Source organism: Ctenocephalides felis, unplaced genomic scaffold (genome assembly GCF_003426905.1).
Source record: "Ctenocephalides felis isolate EL2017-DRISC unplaced genomic scaffold, ASM342690v1 CF-g0.4_SCAFFOLD_01170, whole genome shotgun sequence".
NCBI classification, from domain to species: domain Eukaryota; kingdom Metazoa; phylum Arthropoda; class Insecta; order Siphonaptera; family Pulicidae; genus Ctenocephalides; species Ctenocephalides felis.
In genome coordinates this window covers 1,964,727-1,985,818 of record NW_020537324.1, presented here as the reverse complement: position 1 = coordinate 1,985,818, position 21,092 = coordinate 1,964,727, and the positions used below count along the sequence as shown (strand labels likewise).

General features: G+C 28.9%; 1 protein-coding gene across 3 annotated transcripts in view; it reads right to left on the bottom strand.

Moving 5' to 3' along the window:
• LOC113366510 (protein numb-like) overlaps nucleotides 1-21,092 on the bottom strand; it is a 45,366-nt gene that overhangs the window by 21,359 nt on the left and 2,915 nt on the right. The window contains exon 1 of one of the 3 annotated variants that reach the window (XM_026608129.1): nucleotides 10,628-11,359. The exons of the other annotated variants lie outside the window; for them this stretch is intronic. The gene's annotated coding sequence lies outside the window, so the exon portion shown is untranslated. Of the gene's footprint in view, nucleotides 1-10,627; nucleotides 11,360-21,092 lie in introns of those variants that run through there. 3 annotated transcript variants of the gene reach the window in all.

The following is a 21,092-nucleotide window of genomic DNA, read 5'->3' as shown; positions in this document are numbered from 1 at the left end:
ATATTTTATTAATTCAGCCTACAATTGACTTAACATACAACAATTCATTATCCCCGACTCTCTATCTATTCCTGACATACCTGGCTAGGTATGGGTAGAGCAAAGCGAACGGTTAGCCTCTTCCGAGTTTGAATACGACCGTTGGTCTAAACATTCCCACGGGTTTTCGAAACAGAACTGCCAGTGCAACAGTTTACAAATTGGAACAAGGGACGAATTATGAGCTGCTGATACATACACGACAAACGACAGACGATTCTCATTTACATTGCATTCCGAACTGGACAGATAATTGATAATTGGATATGAATTTATTTGTGAAACGATGGGGTAAATTATCACATTTCTAAATGAATGTGATATTGGACATCTATAACTCATGACAGATCTGGTGCTTATGGTCATTATGATTTCATTGCAATAATTACAACTGACGAGTCTCCAAAATATTATGGATAATTATGAATTGCATTCCAAACTGGACAGATAATTGAAAGTCTAATATGAATATATTTGTAAATATAATATTCGAATCGATAGGATAAATAAAATATTGGATATCTTATGATAGATTTAGACTTACCTAGCACATACATGAAGAAATTGTAATAAAGACTTTTTTACAACAAGTATTGAAATTTATGATAATAGGTTAATTTGTAACTCCAAATGCAAAAATTGTGAAAAAAGTTATAATATAAAAACTGCTAGTTTTCAAATTTATTTTAAAATTCTGTAACAAATGAACTAGAGGGGGGGGGAGATTTGACAAAAAATCACAAAATATCACGTGGCGGAAGGAGGAGTATGGTAAGATATCACGTGTATTTATTTTTACCTATTTTTTTTTTAAATCCGAACATTAAAAAAATGAAAAAAATTACAATATTTTGGTGGAGGAGAAAGGTAATTTTGAATATCACCAAGGGGAGGAAGGTCCAAAAGTTCTTAAAAATCGATTACGTGATTAATGGACGCCCCCTAATTTAGAACTCCAAATTACATGATAAAACTTATTATATACTCTATGCAAAATTTGTGAAAAGAGTTATAATATTGCTAGTTTCAAAATTGCTAGTTTATTTTAAATTTTAAAATTCTGTGCCACATGAACTGATGCTTAAAAGTAGATAGAGTCCCAAGGCGACAACTAATCCTTAACCAAAAACAGTTCTTATAATTCTATAGCCCTATAGAACGTAAAATACAGAGATTTGCACTAATTACTAGAGGAGATAGAATGGAACAATATTTTAATTACTATTTTATTTATGACACCCTATATCAGTGGTCAGGGAACCAGGGTAAATTAACCCAAATGCGATAAAAATGGAATATTTGGAGGTAAAAAGTATGTATTTTTAATTGATATTTACTGTATGTGCTCTTCTCTCTATACCATGGGGTAATATCAACTTGGACAAAAATATTTTGGGATAATGATTAAAAATGTATCCCGACCGCCACCCTATATTGATATGTATTTATGAATAAATATTTTAATTTCCTTTAATTATTATAATGTAATTTAAAAATGTTAAGCTTAAATAACAAATAATTAAATGTAATTAATTGTAAATAAAAGTAATTTTAACAAATATAAATTGTGGTTTTAATTTAATTATTCCTTCTGATATTTTATAATCTGAAAAATGTCCTATGAAATGCTAAATCAATAATTGTTTTGTTTATCTTCAAAGTGTTTGTTTATGGTAATTGTTTCTAAAAAGTGATTATGCATACAATTTGTGACCCAGTAACAATGACGCATGATTGGTGCTTTTTCCTCTACAATACCAGCCGGATATAAATGAAATTCTACAGTTCTATTGTTAAACAAAACATCCTTTCTCTTAAGATAACTTAATAATTTATAAACAATTAAAATAAATTGCTCGAATAGCATTGACTCCGCATGTAGATAAATGAAGGTGGAATTTCAATAAGGGGGCAATGCTATATGAAATTTTACTTTGAAAATTTTTAAGGGGCACTTTCTATTACTGCATCTGCCTACTTTTCTGAAGTGTGATGTGGATGATGAATATTTTAAAATCGCTCGAGTTTCATAATACACCTAAGTACTTGATGGTAATAAAAGAGCATTTTCACGCGAACTCTGGAGATGTGTTATCCATGTATCATCATTTTTATAACTGCAATCCATTTAGAGTCTGATTATTAACTAATAAATATTTTCATCTAATATAAATTCAATTTAATGAAAGAATATTTAAATCATAACGTTTCTGTGGAGTTGCCAGAGTTGTAGAGTAACCAAAATTTTCTAAACGTACGTTCGAAGAGTTTCTTTGTATAAAAATAAACAACACAAATTCAATTCATAATATCTTCCTGGTTGATTTTAGAAAGGGCTCTGTTTCCTTTTCTTATTTTGTAATACAGGTAGTTCCATATAGTTCGACCCCATACGTTTCACTATCGCACATCTGTCGTCATCAGAACACTCCGACATCTGCGGATTCTGTCTAACTAAGCTATAAAGTCATTTATATACTAAACGAAATTTTTATATTTAACATCTTTATTTCTATTTAAATTTATTTCATGAGCATTTGACTGGTTCGTTTAGTCTAAATTGTATGACACTTGTAAGGCTGCGCGGTTTATTATATGAGTTCTTGTTTGGATCAATATGTCCCCGAGCATTTATAGGGCGTTAAAACAAAGGTAATTACATGTTTGTATTTCATGGGGCAATAATAATGATTAATAGAGATCAATGTTTTCGTAAACTTTCGATGATATTTTGATAAATAAATCTGGTATATGGATTCAACCAAAACCATGATTAGTTTTTACAGAAAAAAATAAAAAGCTTAGCATGTTCGAGTTACATCAACTACTCTTGTTTAACCAACCCCGTAAGATTGATCGGCCAAAGGTTAATGGAGGAGAAATATTTAAAAATTAAATCCGAGGGTGTTTTATTTCCACTTTTTATTTCAACATATCCGTTTTCGTTTTCAATATTTAATTCCTGCTACAAGACATGCATAAATACTGATTTTGTCGCCGTGAGAAATATTTAAAAAATACACGAGAAACTATAAACAGGGAATATTTGAAATAAACACATTACAATTGGAACTGAGCTTTAAGATGCTATTAGTAAATTTTGATATTAATGAATCAGAATATATTTGTGGCATTTATTAATTATCATTCTATAGAACGTCTGTTTGGTATGTAAGAAATGTCAGGTAATGTCGATAATGACTCTTCCAATGATAAGAATAAATACCTTTATGATACAAGAAATTTATGTCATAATTATGACTGTAAATACAACATTTTTCAACCAGCTTATTTTGAATTAATTCTATATTTTTCCGATCTTGCAATCATCTGTAGATATGAGTTTCATGACCTCGTCTTTCAATCGAGATTGTAAATACAAATCTCAGTTATTCAAGTTTGAATGTAGTACTGAGCAATTCAAAACATGGTAATCCGGTTTCTATCAGGTTTATCTACTTTATTGGAATTTAAAACTGCTACCAGGGTATTTTAACCGTACTATCTATCAATAGAAGACGAAACATATAATAGTGATTTAAGTAAGTTTAATACAGCAACGAGATTTCTTGAAATCAAAAAGGAATAAAATTGGATTCTTAATGAGACTAACTGGAAAATGACCAGTAAAGAATTTTATTACATCGAGAAGTATCTAGGTAATTGCGTGCATTTAATGACGCAATTTAGTCACATGGTACGAAGATAAACTTGATATCTCTAGATTTCATGGTGGATTACATCGTAAATATTTATTGTCCACTGCTACTCGTATAAAATTTTACATCACCATCTTGGAGAGCATAACATCAAGTACAAAATAAGAAAAAATTTAAAATGTCTGTATTTTTCCTGAGGTTACGACATTCAACATAATGCCATCATCAGAAGATATATATGACATAAAATTGTATCTCAAAACGTCTGAAAAAATAATAAAAATGTTTTAAAATATTTTTATTTTTATACTTGATGCTTTGCTCTCCATCAGCATATATTTATATTCAGAACTATCATTATATGATTTTTATAAATAATTTTTTGAAACATCACAATGGACCATAAAATCATGGTCAAACATAAATTTCATTTATTACCAATAAGGTCTTTTTTATATATAAACGACGTGTTATTCTAAACTGACCCCAGGTCAGATTTAAAAATAATTAAATGCTAATATGTTTAAAAAAAACTACTTTCACTAGTAGTATTTAAATTTATTTTGATAGATTCGCAAATAAGTTCATACAATGAACGCAATTTAAATAGTGAAAGTGAAAAGGTAAAACTAAATAACAAAATTTAAAATTATAACAAAGATATTTATAAATATCATAGCAACTTAATAAGGCACTTTAGAAAGGGAGGAATTCGTTGCATGCATAAAAATTAAATATTAATTCATTACTTTGTTAATAGCGTGTAAAATATAAACTTCAAGGAGCAAGATGCAATTTTCAAAGATAAATACAAAGTGTTACACAAACAATACGTATAACTTTAAAGAAATTCCAGGAACTGCATAAATTAGACTTTATAATACTTCCAAGTTGACAACATCCCCTTGTAATTTGTTCAAGAAATACGAGCAAAGTTTTTCCCCGTGAGAAAAATCATATGAATAAAAAATGAAGCTCGATGTCGATTATGTAACCTTGAAATAATCTTTTTAAATAAAAATTTAATAGATTCATATAGAAATAGATTTTAACCTAAATATTTCTGGAGATTGCTTTATTTCTTCGCGAATTTGTGTGAAACCATTTATTGGCTAAATGATAGCAATATATCTTCATTAAATTTTAATCCATCCGGAGAATATAATATTTAATGCTATAAAGGATTTATGGAGCAGACTTATGACTTTGTAAAGCATTTCAATATTGATTTTTAATATCTAAGGTTTTAAAATTATGAAACTGTAAAATCAAAATTAAAATATAAACAATATGCAGAAGTTATGCAAAAATCTTAACACGTGTAGATTCTTCTTATAATTAGTGTGTCCATGTACAATTCTTAGTGGTGTTGAACAATACATATAGAAATAAATAATAATAACTAATTGTAAGAATAAAATATATTTTGTATTAAGATGAATATTTTATTAAATATAGAGATTCGTAAATAAATGTAAAATCGTTGGTTTCCAAATGATTTTATATATTTATTTTACAATCTACTGATACAATTGTCGATTTGGCCTTCGTATTAATATATTATGCAAGTGAATATCCTGTGCATTCTGTAAAACAAATATGAATGCCGTACGTGCCTCACATGAAATGAAATGCTCCTTGTTGAAGTCTCTGAATAATTTATAAGATGAGAGTGCCAGTTCTTAAGAAACCAATATAGGAACGAAGAATAAAGTCTTCGGACAAATCAAATAGATTGGTATTAAAAATAGAAACGTGGTAATAGAGAACACTTTGATTTAGGGGATAGTACACATAGTACACTTTAGGGGGCATCGATTAGTCACGTGATCGACTTTTTAAGGATTTTTGGACCCCCATCCCTCTTGGTGATACGTGGTGATATTCAAAATTACCCTCCCTCCCCAAACAAACATCACCTGTATTTTTAGTTAGGAGAAAATTTGTAACATTTTTGATTACACGTGATATCTTACCTCCCCCACGTGATATTTCTTGATTTTTTGTCAATCCCCGCCTCACTCTAAAATTGATTAAAATTTAATTCTCGAGGTTTAAAGTACAATATTTAAAAAAATGACCTATTATGCAATTGTTTAAATAATGTGCCATGACTAAATAATGGCCAAAAAGTTAACATTTCATGTTATCTACTCTAATGGTTCCTTAAATGATACTTAGATGACCGCTGATGGATTTTAAATGAGCAGAAATGTAAATGGCAACACATTAATATTGGAAATATTATTTTTACTGTTATGTACATAATTCAGGACACGTGTTCATCATTACTTATAATTTCTTGACACTAGCAATAATTAGATATTTGAGAAAATGCTAAAATAATTTGGTTCTTTAAAGATTTTCCTCGAAGCCTTGTTTGGAATAAAATAATACATCTCACCTTGTTTAATAGAAACAAAACATATAATTTTAAATATATATATATACAAGTTCAGAAGAAATGTGAGTACTTCGAAAAGTTAGTTTGACCTTTTCAATACGTTCAGACAAAAAAAAGTGATATTTGTTTTTATCGAGCGTTTTCAGAATTTCATTTGAATAATTTTAAATAAATTTATCCCAGTTTTGCAAATATAAATGGCAGGACTAGATCACAAAACCCAGAGTAAAATATTAATATAAACGTTTGTACTGTAAAAATCTAATGTTATATTATACATAGATTAATTTAATGATAAATAAGTTTCGAAACTAAATTTTACAAACATCATTGACATCAAAAACGCAAATCACACGCTATTTAGTCACAAAACACCATTTACTGGAAAACACATTTCTCACGTTTTCTATTTTGTGATAACAATACTTTATAAATAAATATTTTATGGAAATTGTACATGCATGCACGCATCATTTTAATAAGAAAGATCTTGACCGAAATAAACAAGAAAAAATAAAAGACAGAAAATAGATAAAAATACTTGAAAAGCAATTAATCGAATTGAATACCCGATTTTTACTATAAGAGTAAAATTCACATTTTTAATATTTTCATCATACTAAATGCTTTAATCTTTGTTCCAATTCAGTGTAATATAAGCAAGCAAGGGTCAATTAAGTAATTGATAATTGTACTATAATTAATATGATCTATTAAACTTTAGGTCAAATATCCTTAACTATGATGATCTTTAATTAAAATAATTTATATGCACCAGATTTTAATTATGTATGAAATTAGATATAAAATTAGTTCTTTCTTGAATATGTCATCATCCGTAATAAACTTAATATTTTATAGAGATTCTTATATATTTTAATATCTATAGAGTTAGTAACTGCAGAATGGTATATAAAATTAATGTATTAGATTAAAACATAACTGTAACAGATTTTTTTACAATAAGCAGCATTTTCTGTTTCTAATAAGATATCAGTAATAATTACGACTGGCCTAGATAGAAGAAAAGCAATTGCAAGAGAATTACATAGCTTTATCAACCTATTTATATTTTCCACGTGGCTAATATAATTGCTTTAACGGGAAACCACAAGATTGAAATATTTATTATGAATAGAGAAATAATAGTCAAGATACAATTTTATTGAATTATTTATTTTCTGGGGAGGAAAAGACTGTATTTGAAGTTAGAAAGCTCCTGAAACGAATATTCTATTTATAAAAGAGACTTTTTTCTTACTCTTATGTAAGGAACTACTCATCGCTAAGGAATATATATAAGAAATAAGGAACTACTGATTGCTGAAAAAATCTGTACAGGTAATGTATAAAGGTAAAAAAATATGCAAAAATTAGCAAGCTTTCTGCTGTTCATTTTTATTGATTCTGAATTCTTAGTTCCCTATTATAATCATAAATTAATAATTAATCATGCTTCTATAACGAATTGATTATTAAAAAGCTCTCCTATTTTTCTCAGTACAAGTCACAAAATAATTACTGAACATTTCTGATATATGGAAACAGATTGTAATTCCCTCTAAGTAAACTTTTTTTTTGAACTTGTGATATTTGTCTCAAATAGATTTCTTGATTTTAGTCTAATTTAATATTATCCTTTACATCTGCGGTCGGCAAACTTTTTTAATCATTACCCCAAATTATGTTTGTCTAGGATCATATTATCCTCATGGTGAAATAAGATTACTCCCATACTACGTAGCAAATACAGTAAATATCAACTAAAAATACACACTTTTTACCCCAAAATTTCCATTTTTACCCTATTTGGGGTAATCCTCCGACCCCTGCTTGGTAAATCCTATCAATTTGTTAGTTCCTATCAATTTTGTAAGATCGCAATAATTTTTCCAAATAAAATATAAATTCTCAGTCAGTTGTTTTTATAGAATATTCATTCTCGTCTGTTTGAAATAAATTATACCTGTTATGTTAATTTGTTCTTTCTATACACGTACTTGACAGATTCTCAGTAGTGGTGATACATTCTCCTTGTTTGAATACTGACGTAGGTAATAAAAATTCTTGTCTTCAATGTTTAGAAGATTATTAACAGGTATTTAATTAAAGTAAACCTGTAAGGCAGAGCTTTGGAAATGGATGGATTACCAGAATTCGAAATACTTTAGGCTTTTGCAAAACTTAAGACGCTTATATAAATAACTAATATATTTGATGGGATATAATCTACAGTAAAGGTTCCTCAACTTTTTTGTGTCGTGAATTTCGTGGATCCCCCATTTACCCCGATTTTTTTTCGTGGATAATTGTGAAAATTATACTAAAGAAGCATATAAGGACAAAATTGGTCCTTTTGTTGGTTTTCAATCTGGTAGTGGTAAACAGAACCAATTTCACAAAGTGCTTTAGAAAAATCCAAAAGACTTCTTCAAGACAATGAAATTTCAGATAAAGAATATGAAACTTGTACTAAGGAAGTAGATGGAGCCAAAATTAATACCTTCATGGGTTTTCAATCTGGTAGTGGTAAACCGATTTCGATTTTACAAAGTGCTTTAAAAAAATCTAGAACTTTTTCAAGATGATGAATTTTCAGATAAAGGTAAAAGTTGTACTAAAGAAGTAGATAAGGACAAATTTAGTACTTTCCCATGAGTGTTGTCATGAACCCCTGGGGGTCCATGTAAACCCCTTTGGGGATCACTGATCTACAGTATAAAAATTCTTCCTTTATAAAAATCATTGAACTTTTCCTTACGAGGAATTTAATTTCAACTTCTCCCTTGCTTTCGCAATCACCGTTTCTCGATAACAAGAAACGTGGAATGCATAAACGCTTATGACAATAATAAGAACCGACTCGACGTTCCATTTAGGTTGTAGGCGTGTTCGTAAACCATCATCATCAAAATACACATGGACAATGGACATTTGCTCGGAACCATCCATTATGAATATCAAATTACATTATCCATACATCGACGTTTAACAAATTCCAATATCATGCGAGCTCATGCAAAACATCAATTTGTAATATCGCGAATAAGGGAATAAGGTGACAGAAATTTTTTATTCACTTTGTAATATAGGGTGAGGTTGCCACAGTCGCACCCCCTGAGGAAAAAATGCTATTAAATTTAGTGCAATTAAATTAAAAGAAAAACTTTGACGATTTTTGTATCTGTATTTAGTTGGCTCATGATTAAAAATTACTGTTTCTTTGTTTTTTTCAAGAAAAAAAAAAGGTATTTTTGCATTTTTCAAAAATGTGCTTTAGGTGCCTAGACGCCTAGACTTTAAATTCGTCTTAATTTTGTGTTTATTCATTATTTCCTCGTATTATTCAAAAAAGAATCTATTATATGATACTCTCTATTAAACCGGTACAAGTAAGGAATTTAGCACAGGTACGGATTAAGGTGCAAAATCTTGCAAGATTAAAATTAAAACCATTAACATAATCTGAACAAATACTAACATTTAGAATGATTATCAAATAAATAATGTAGTCCATGTAACGAGAAAATATCAGAATCATATTCTAGCCATAATAGACTTACAATGGAGTCAAAAATGTTAGTAGAAACTTTACAAAAACGTCCAACTGTTAAAGAAAATTCAATTTCTAAAAATTGCTTTATCTAACGGTACCAGATAATGTAATTGGTAATTGATTGATCGATATGTTTAATACTTTTCAGAAAAACGACTTAGACCAGGGCTTCTTAAACTTTTGTCATTCGTGACCCCATTTATGATTGCGAGTTTCTTTACGACCCCTTTTGTAATTTCGATTTTTTGACGAACCCAAACAAATATAAGAAGAAAAAATTAATATTTTTAGATTATTTATTTATTAGGATATTATTATACAAAAAGGATGTCATAAAATGATAAATGAAGGCATAATGTTATAAAATGATACAGATATATTTGGCATTGAAATCTCTAGCGAAACCAGAATTTTTCTACGCGACCCCATCTGCGACCCACAGTTTAAGAAGCCCTGATTTAGGCTAACGTGGTACTATATACTTTTCAGGATTAAGGCTTTAGTTTAATTTCAAATTTTAGTATTAAGAATGTGAATCAATAAATTTATATCAGAATAATAATTTCTGTCACCCCATTCGCAGAATAGAACGTAAAGTAATTTGTAAAAAGGACAAACTGATAAGAGATTTTATTTTAAATTACAAAAGCCAACTTTAAATTATAAAGTACGACTAGAATGTTTTTAATGTTTTAAATAATTGATCCGTCCCTTTTTCAATTTACTCTATTATCGTGCCCGTGTTTTTTAGCACATTAAGAAAGAAATATTTATATTTTTTATTCATTCGTAGGTCACATGCTCTTTGTTTGCAACGGAAGAATTTCAGTCTTCAGATGTTTTCCATTGTTTAAAAGGATTTACATGCTGATTATATGAGATATACAAAAACATCAATGGAAATCTACAGTTATAGATGACTTAAATAAATTCCGTCGGAACAAAATACCATATAATATGTAAATTCACCTTAAATATGCGCCATCGAATCTGATTACTTAAACAGCTGGATTATCCATCGTAAAAACAACTTTAACACTATTCGAAAAATTTACAAGATAGAAGTTATCACATCCTTCAAAGTAACCACACTGTCGTTTAACAAGAAATACGCATTCTGTCTATCCAATGCGACAAAAGATATCACTTATTTTTAGATACGTTGTAATTATTATTTGCACATACACAGTAGTATATTAACAACATTTATTATCAGTTAAAATATTTAATAATTCCTTTGTCTTGCACAGATTTCACATCGCTATTTGCATAAGACTTTAGTTGTCACATACAAACTAATTTGCAGATAGCCCCACTAGAAATATTCACACAAAAGCTTGATACTTCATATCAGGTTTTATAACCGATCCCGACTCAATTATGGCCTCCGGGGAATTAAAACGCGAACGTTAACGATTCAAAATTAAATATTCAAACAAATTAAATTTACTTACAATTTTAAATTAATTATTTTTAAATTTTAAAAATATTTTTTACCGATTTTTATTATGAACGCGGTTTTTGATCGTCCGATCGACGATTTGACAAGACGTACCCGGTGTGGTATCCAACTGTGGCTTGTTTTCTTGCGCACGCCGAATGCAGCGCACGTTGCAGAAGGAGAACAGAACTAAAAACAAAGGCGGAGAAGGGCGGAGAAGGGCGAAGAGGACGTCGGGTAGCTATGGCGACCGGCAGGCCAACGGTTACGAGGACGTTTTGAATTTTAACCGATGATTGTGAGACGGTGGTACTGCAGGATAATAGATTTATAAAATAATCATTAAAATTCAAATTGTTTTTTTTTTAATGAAAAAATCTCAGAAACTATATAAAGGGTTTTGTGTTATTTGATATATTTTATTTATTTTATTTATTAATTTTATTATTATTATTATTTGCTTTTATTTTATAATAAATCATCATGCTACGGATATCATTTTAATGAAAATACTATCCTTTATTTTGTACCCTATTTTTATTTAAATTTATGTTATTGATCATTATTGTTACTAGATGTTAAATTATTTAGCAGTTGTAAGAAATAATGAACAATAAAAGATATATTTTACAAAATTTAATTATAGAGAAGAAACAATTGTAAGTTAGTACCCTTTCTCTCCACTATTCTATAATATATTCAAAATCAATTGTATTATTTAGTGTTATATGAAAAATAAGAATTAATAAAGATTTAGTTGAACAAATAATATTTTAGTAATAATATAAAAAATAGAAGTAAAATTTATAAAATATTTCATATCACTTAATACATTTTTGCAAAATTTAATTGAAAACAAAGATCTATTCGCAGAAATAGTACTTTGGAAAAAACTGTATATGCAAGATTCATAAAATAAAATACTTCCTTTTACTTTATATTAAAATTAAATTGAAATTATATTAAAATGAAAATAAATATTTAGTAGTATTTGATTTATATTAAAAATATTTCATTTATATTTCTCCCAGAAACCGTACCAAAAACGCGTCTTTATACGCCAGAAAGCGTGTTATGCGGGATAGAAACATTATGTTTCAAAGTGCTGAAACTGGCGTATTATGCGGTCTTAATGAGGCTCTACTGCAGTTAAAATAAAATTTAGTTTGAGATAAAGATTTAGTCGCAGAAAAAATATTTCAGAAATTATATACAAATATTTCAGAAATTATACAAAATATAAAAGACGTTAATAATGTAATATATAAAATATTTCAAATTATTTACTTGATTATGTCTTATTAAATATAAATTGAGATTAAAATTTTAACAAAAATCACATTTTAGTAATTATATAAAAAAATTTGAAAAAAAAAATATATATTACATATTAATCCATATAATTTTTAAAAATAAAATATGTTTTAAAAAAAAAAACTATGTAAAATATATCACATTACTTGATATAGATATATTTTGAAAAAATTAGTTAATAAAATTTAGTCGCAGAAATAATATTTCAAAAACTATAAAAAAAATTGACAATAAAATTGACAAATATAATTGAAAATAAAGATATAGTCGCATTACTTTATATAATTTTTAAATAAAAAATATGTTTTTGAAAATAAACTATATAAAATATATCACATTGCTTGATATAAATATATTTTGAAAAATTTAGTTAATAAAATTTAGTCGCAGAAATAATATTTCAAAAACTATAAAAAAAAAGTTGACAAAAAGGATATTTCATCATATATGATATATTTTATAAAATTTAGTTGAAAATAAAGATTTAGTCGCAAGAATAATATTTTGTATTAATTAAATAAAAGATATTGAAAATATAGACATGCAAAATATTTCACATCCCTTTGACAATAGATGAACTGAGGATTATTTTATAATTTAACAATTTAAAATTGTTTTATTGTTTATACTATATTCTACCGATGCTCTTATTCCAATTTGTATTTAAGTTTCTACTATTTCTTTATTTAGACAAACATGTAAATTATTGAGTAAACGACTTCAAGACGAGAGCTTTCTAATGAATGAAAAAGTGTGGACTTACAAAAGAAACATTTCTCAATTCTCATATTCCTGAGTAATGAGAACATGAACACAATAAGCATTAAGTGCTTCCAGCTGTTCTCTACAACGACACAAAAACACGTTAATAATGATACAAAAATGTAGTTTTACAAATAAAATTGAAATAGTTACAATTTTATTATATTTTTATAAACAAATTGAGGAATCCTGGAAAAATTCTGACGCGGTTCGCTAAAGGTACCTGAGCGTTCGATTTGTATGTGTTTGTAAACCGGTTCTCCTGAAGAACGAGACAGGCCGATGTATTTATTATCGGGGTCCTATTATATCGCGTATTTGGCATGCCAGTCTTCAAATCCCGATTTGATTATTGCATCCCTTAGGAATTCGCTTATCATTAGGAATTATTCCTCAAATGTACCAATATTGCATTTGAGAACTTTACAACAACTTTAGCAAAGCAATTAGAGAAACGTTTGCAGATTACAAGACAATGGAATCATACAACCTCTGATGATGTCATTTCGTGTCTACCATCGACTTGCATTCGATCGTGGTAATATTATACGTCGATTGTTAAACTGGCATAAATTATAATGGAACAAAAGATTCATAATGTAAAGGATTATAAAGATTATGAAGAAGAAGGCGTACAGCTTGAGAAATTTAACTCCGCGATTATTTTTTTTTAATTCTTTAGCTGGTTTCAATTGTGTTAAAAATATGAAGAGAGTAATGTATTTGAAAAGGGCTTCGACTTAAATCAGCAAGCTCTGGTGAAAACTCGCAAGCGCTTAATTTCTTTTTCAAAACTTCAAAATTTACCTATAAAATATTCCCAGTACCAATTATAGGTCACATGAGTAATATCATGTGATTAATTCCGCATGCGAATCAAAAGCACACTGATAATTTATTAAATCCATATGTTGTTATGCAAACTAAAAAATTCAATCGTTCTGCGAAATGCATCCATCCATAATGTATATGTAATATTTTGCTATTCCATTCGCTCAGCAATATGATCGATCAGAATAAATAATGATGAAATGCGAAACTGCTAATAGCCTGCAAAATTATATCCATTTAACATGTCAGCATGGAACGTAATCCTAATTAGTGATTTGATATAAAGTGTTGATGTCATAGCTGTCAATACGGGTTGAGATAAATTTCTAATAGACGGAGAGCTTAGGAGAAGAAAGATAGAAAACACAATATTTATTTGAAAAAAAAACGTTTTGATATATTTTATATCTTTAAACACCAATCAGAACTTAATTTAATGAGCTGCAAATTTTCTCTTGAACAACGTTGGTGAATTATCTCCTGAACATTTTGGTAAACTTTCTCCTGCCGCTTCTTGAGAAGGCAACCCAATAGGCACCCAACAGAATCTATATTTGCTATAATTTTATGACTAAAATTTTTCTAATAGTTCAATACCGGAAAAAATATAGTATTAGATGTATATTTGCATAATAAAATATAATAAGTGGTTAAGGAAATCAGAAGTCCAGGTTCAATACCCGCACCTTGTTCAGTCTGATGCAAGTACTAGTACCATCGGTTTTTCTTGAAAATATAGATGGAAATATAGCCTTTCAGCGCATTTCTGCAATATCCTAACGTGGAGTTCCAATACAGCTAGTTGAACTTTCAAGTTCATTTTCGCCTTATAGAACTTTAACATGTTTCTGATTGCTGTAAAGTAATAAGCAAAGATTGATCTACATATTTGATACTTAATCTTATCCGACTTCATAATGACCTGAGCTTTTATAGATGGCAACCCAGCCAGTTATCTCATCTCAATATGATTATTACCCTGGACAGCTTGATGTGAAGCACTAGCGACATGGGTTTCTACTTGAAAATATAGATGGAAATAAATCCTTTCGGGGCATTTCTGCAATATCCTAACGTGGAGTTCCATTCTAACAGCATTCAGTAAAAAACAAGAACTATATCTCAGATAGTGAAGACAATCAATGAATTGCCATCTAATAGCAACGTGAAGTACGAGTATATATGTGAGCTTAGGAATTTTATCTAGATTTAAAATTTAAATCCTAACCATTTTCCATATTCAAAATAGATTATTTTTTAGAAATTTAAAAAAAGTTGTGAATTTAAAAAAAAATAATGCCTTCCTCAAAAATTAATCGTTTCTTCACATTGTTCAAACAAGCAAATTAATTTTTGAATCATTCAAATTGAAAGCTTTGTTCTCTCCAAATCTACTATTTTTTTAACATTTAGCTGCGTATCTCCGAAACGGCCGGACCTGTCTATGCCAAGAACGAATCACCACTTCTCCCTATCAATAGGAATCGATTGCTTTGTGAATCATTCAAATCGGTTGGTTCGTGCTTTCAAAAACGTGCACAAAATATTGTACATACAAACACACACGTTGCCATCTAATAGCAACAGCGTTCTTAGAAATAAGTAGTTCTTAATACAGCTAATTGAACTTTCAAGTTCAGTTGCGGCTTATAGAACTTTAACATGTTTCTTTTCTGTATGCTGTAAAGTAATAATAAAAGATTGATCTACATATTTGATACTTAATCTTATCTGATTTCTTTATGACCTGGGCTTTTCGTAGCAACCCAAACAGTAGACCTATCTCTATGTGATAAATATTTATTACAATTTCTGTAATACTAATGATTTTCACTTGTATTTCCAAATTAAAGCTGATGCCACTACTGCTTGACATCCGGATGTTTTAGGCGGTGTGAACCAAATCTAGAACCTCTTTCTAAAAATCTAGAAAGTTCTTAGCTCTAACCAATAACTCGCGCGGTAGATTCTATATATTTTGAGAGTGTGTTCTTGGAAATAAGAAGATTTCAATATAGCTTCTTGAACTTTAAATAGTTACTCATTAAAGAACTTTAACATGCTTATGATTGTTGTAAGATAAAAAGAAAATATTGATCTAACTTCTTAATGACCTAGGCTTTTATAGATGGCAACCCAAACAGTTGTCCCATCCCAATGTGATTATTATTACAACTTCTGTAATACTAATTGTTGTATCAATTTTTTATTGATGCAACAATGCTGGGCAAGAAACATTTTTACTTGGAAACAAATTGCATGTATATTCAAAGTAAAACCAAGTAAAAAATCACTACTGCTTGATCTGGCTGTTCAAGGCGGCGTGAACCAAATCTGGAACTTCTGATTGAGTGCCTATAGCTCTAACCTCAGTGGTTAGACTCACGGGGGAGACTCCACATATTTTGAGGGTGCAAATTATCAAACCAACCCCCTTACTAATATTGCCGATATAAAATCTATTACTACTTATGTGCTGGTAAACGCAATGTCCGTCTCATTAATTACATGTCCCTAAACAGCACGCACATTACGGTCGAACAACATCGAAATGTCATTGCACTCCGCACATGGTGCGTCAAACATATCAAAATAATTTCACAGGTGCGATTTGGAGAAACGCTTCTTTCTTCTAGACACTTTAAATATTTCGAGGATAACGTCACACACATAATCATCAATGCCAAATCATACGGAGGTTCTTGGAAGACATGAATCATTTGAATTGATTAATGGGACTTATTAATTTATCGATGGCAATGGTAAATGGTAACAGGTGAGTAAATAGAGAAATACTTCTAAAGACCGTATTTTATGAATGAGTCGTATAGATTTTTTTACATTCTACTATAAATGGTAAAAAGGATATGTTGCTATATTCACTACTGGATTGTTAGTTATGAGAAAAATAACCCTTTCAACTTAGATGCTACCACTCCGGTAGAAAATTACGTATTAATTCTGCAATTCGCAAGTGGAAAGGGTTAATAAATAGATTATTAATGTTGTTATAGAAGTAGGGCAAAAGTATTTATTCCCAAATACCTCTATTTAAATCATCATTATTTTAAAATTTTTAGGATCTTTATGAAAGACACATATAATATTATATCTATAAAAAAAGTCCTGGAAGTATTAGTATATCTTTTACATACCTATTAAGAACGTGGACTAGTTGAAGCTAATACCGGGTTCAAACCCAAGATTGGCCACTTTTATATCAAGCAGTATGATATCAAATTTACACTTCCATTTGGCTGACCGCTGGGTTGCCCTCTCGAAAAATACTAATTTAGGATAGTTGTGATCTCCGTTAAAAATAGGCTTATCTATTATATTACAAATTTGCATACCCAGCCACCGGTTCATTATATATCCATTGTATAAAATCCTTTCAGATGGCCGTATTTTATCAAGTACCCTAACACCCTACTAGGCCTAATTTCAACTCAATATGGTTCAGAATTAATTGACCCCTTTCCTTATCAGTTTATTCGGTTTTATCAATAAAACATTTCTGAGGGTTACCATCACAAAGGGGTCCCTATTAAAACTAGATTTGTGTTATTATTGTGTAAGGGGGTCCCTTATAAACGCCCGCTCATCGTCGCCCACAATTGCCCGATGGTTTTTTAAGTATTTATGCATGAGCGTTGTATTTAATTTGTTGAAGTGTTATTATTATCGTTTTTATTAGGCGTGTGATTGGAGAACGATATGTGATATGTATTGTTATAGATGATAGTTTGAGTATGGGATTATTAAAATCCCATGGTCTAAATATTTTTGAAAAAAAAAAAACTATTAGTTAAGGCAAATTGCTGGAACTTCTCCTATCGTAACGATTATTAACGAATTGCTGGATTTTTTTCAAATAGAATATTATAAATACTTTAGAGCTTTCATTATTCGTATGCTTTATACAAAATATAAGAGCTTAAAGATTGGACAACGACGTTTACATATGTTTACATAAAAAATAAATAAAACTTAATAAGGCGGAGTTAAAATTAAAGACCTTATCTTATATTTAGTTAAATGAAGTTAAAATTATTTATTTGAAGTATATATGTGAGCTTAGGAATTTTATCTAGATTTAAAACTAAAATCCCAACCATTTTCGAAATTCAAAAATGACGATTTTTTAGAAATTAAAAAAAGTTCCATATAAAAAAAAGATTGCCTTCCCCAAAAATTAATCGTTTCTTTACACTGTTCAAACAAACAAATAGATTTTTCAGTCGTTCAATCTCAAAATCTACATTTTTTTTAACGTTTAGCTCCGAAACGGCAGGAACTGTCTCTGCCAAAAATGAATCACCACTTCTATCTCTATTGCTTTGTGAATCATTCAAATCGGTTGATCTGTGCTCCCAAAAACGTGTGCAAAATATTTTGCATACAAACACACACATTCATTTTTTCTAAGGTACGCCAAAATGTTTAGAAACCTCGGAAACCTAAAGATATGCCAATATTTTCATTTTCGATTTTTGGGCGATTACTATATAACTTAGGCTATAGTTAAAGTTAAAAAATTGTAAAAAAATAAATATCATTTAAGTCAATTAATTTTCACACATTTTTTAAAAAATATTAAGATTTTACTTATACTTATTGATTACATAAAATAATTATATAAGTATATAATCAAGAAATTACTGTTTATAACTTTTTTTTTAATTGCAATAATTATTACAACTGTTAAATCATTAGCATCTAGTAATATATATAATAAAAAATAAAAAATTTAAATAAATAAAAGTGCAAAGGATAAAATTTACATGAAAATAATATCCGTAATATGATTTGATATAAAATATAAGCAAATAATAATGAAAATAAAATTAATAAATAATATAAATAAAATTTCTGAATAATAAAAAAATACTAGAAAAATAATAAAATATAATTTTTATGTTTATAAATAATCATCCATTGTCAACAAACAAACTTCTTGCACGTATTAAATGCACGGTCAAATTTCATAGTGACTATAAATTACTAGCCTACAAATTTGCAATAAAATTTTGCATTATACAACCAATTTTAATCATTTACAGAATTAATGGGTATTATTTTTGAGAAAAATTCGCATTTATTGGCAGCTTATCACGATTACAAAGGGAAAAAGTAAGAAACGAATCAAAAAGGGAGAAATAAGAAGAATGTGAAAAATATATTATATACATATAATAAAAAAAATAAAACAGTAAAAGTATCCCACGGCTTCCCCTCGGAACTGTGGGAACCTGAATTAAACTTATAAAATAGGTTGCCGAACGAGCAGGAGGGGTGCGAGGAAGCGCGAGGGGTTAATCGTATTCAATTCAAATCCGAACGGGCAACAACAGTTCATTACGACCGTTTAGAAATTGATGAAGGCTTTAATTGTCCTTGTCTGCATTGCGACTACCTTGGAAGATTAGTTCTTGAGAGGTCAAATGCAACACTGATCACAAATCATTTTCTATGACCTTAATAAAATATACTTATTGGATGAAATATTTGAGAAAAGGAACTAAAAACAGGTGACATATATATTCATGACTGCAGATTTCATCTTCTAATTTCAGAATAATCTCTTGTAATTTTATTTAGATTTAGATTGAAATTATACTACTTTGATTTACCTTATTATTCATGAGTGGAGTCCCTCCGAGAAAATAAGTTATACCTTTTAGTTTGCAAATAGTAAGAGGAGGTAGTAATGAATAAATTCACAACATTATCAGACGGTTTGCAACTTTTTCGAACCAACTTTTTTTATTTTCGGCCTATCTAAAAAGTTTTCAGCCTATCTACAACGTTTTAGAACATTTCCAAACTACCTGATTTTTAAGATCTTGTTTTGACTGAATTTGAATTTACTTTTCGAAGGACCATATGTAAAACACTTAATTGATAACTGTATATATTTATTTTGTATTAATAACAAGTTATAAGTGTATTTACAATAACTTTAATACTGTTTTTGATTACGATCTGATTGATTGATTTATTTATATAATTTTTTGATAGATGATTTTTTGTTTAATATATCAAATATATCCGCATGCTTTGATTGGCGCGAACACTACCTAAAACATTTTTGTACTATCCTTGATAGTATCTTATAGTAATTTATCTTTTACGAACAAAACATTTTCACACTACCTATACCACTTTCAGACTATCTAAAACATTTTCAGACTGTCTAGAACAATTTCAGACTATCTACTATGTTTTCAGACTACCAACTACGTTTTCAGACTATCTAAAAAAATTTCAGCCTATCTAAAAAGTTTTCAGCCTATCTAAAAAGTTTTCAGCCTATCTAAAATGCTGTCAGACTATCTACAATAATTTCGGACAAAATAGAATATTTTTAGACTATCTAGCATATTTTTATATTATCTAGAACATTTTAAGACTATCTAGAACAATTTCAGACTATCTACTATGTTTTCAGACCACCAACTACATTTACAGACTATCTAAAAAAATTTCAGCCTATCTAAAAAGTTTTCAGCCTATCTAAAATGCTGTCAGACTATCTACAATAATCTCTGTTAAAATAGAATATTTTTAGACTATCAAGCATATTTTTATATTATCTAGGACATTTTAAGACTATCTAGAACAATTTCAGACTATCTGCTATATATGTTTTCAGACGACCAACTACGTTTTCAGACTATCTAAAAAATTTTCAGCCTATCTAAAATGTTTTCAGCCTATCTAAAAAGTTTTGAGCCTATCTAAAAGTTTTCAGTCTATCTAAAAAGTTATCTAGAACATTTTAAGACTATCTAGAACATTTTCAGACTATCTACTACGTTTTCAGACATCCTACAACGATTTCAGCCTGAAATGTTTTCAGACTATCATATTTTAGATTATTTAGCATGTTTTTACATTATCTATAACCTTTTCAGACTACCTAGAATATTTTTATACTATCTACATCGTTTTCAGAAGTCTATCTTCAATAAACAAAACACTTTCAGGCTATCAGCATTACTTTTAGACTACCTATAATACTTTCAGATTATCGAGAACATTTGTTAGACTATCTACTACGTTTTCAGTCTATCTTGAAATTTT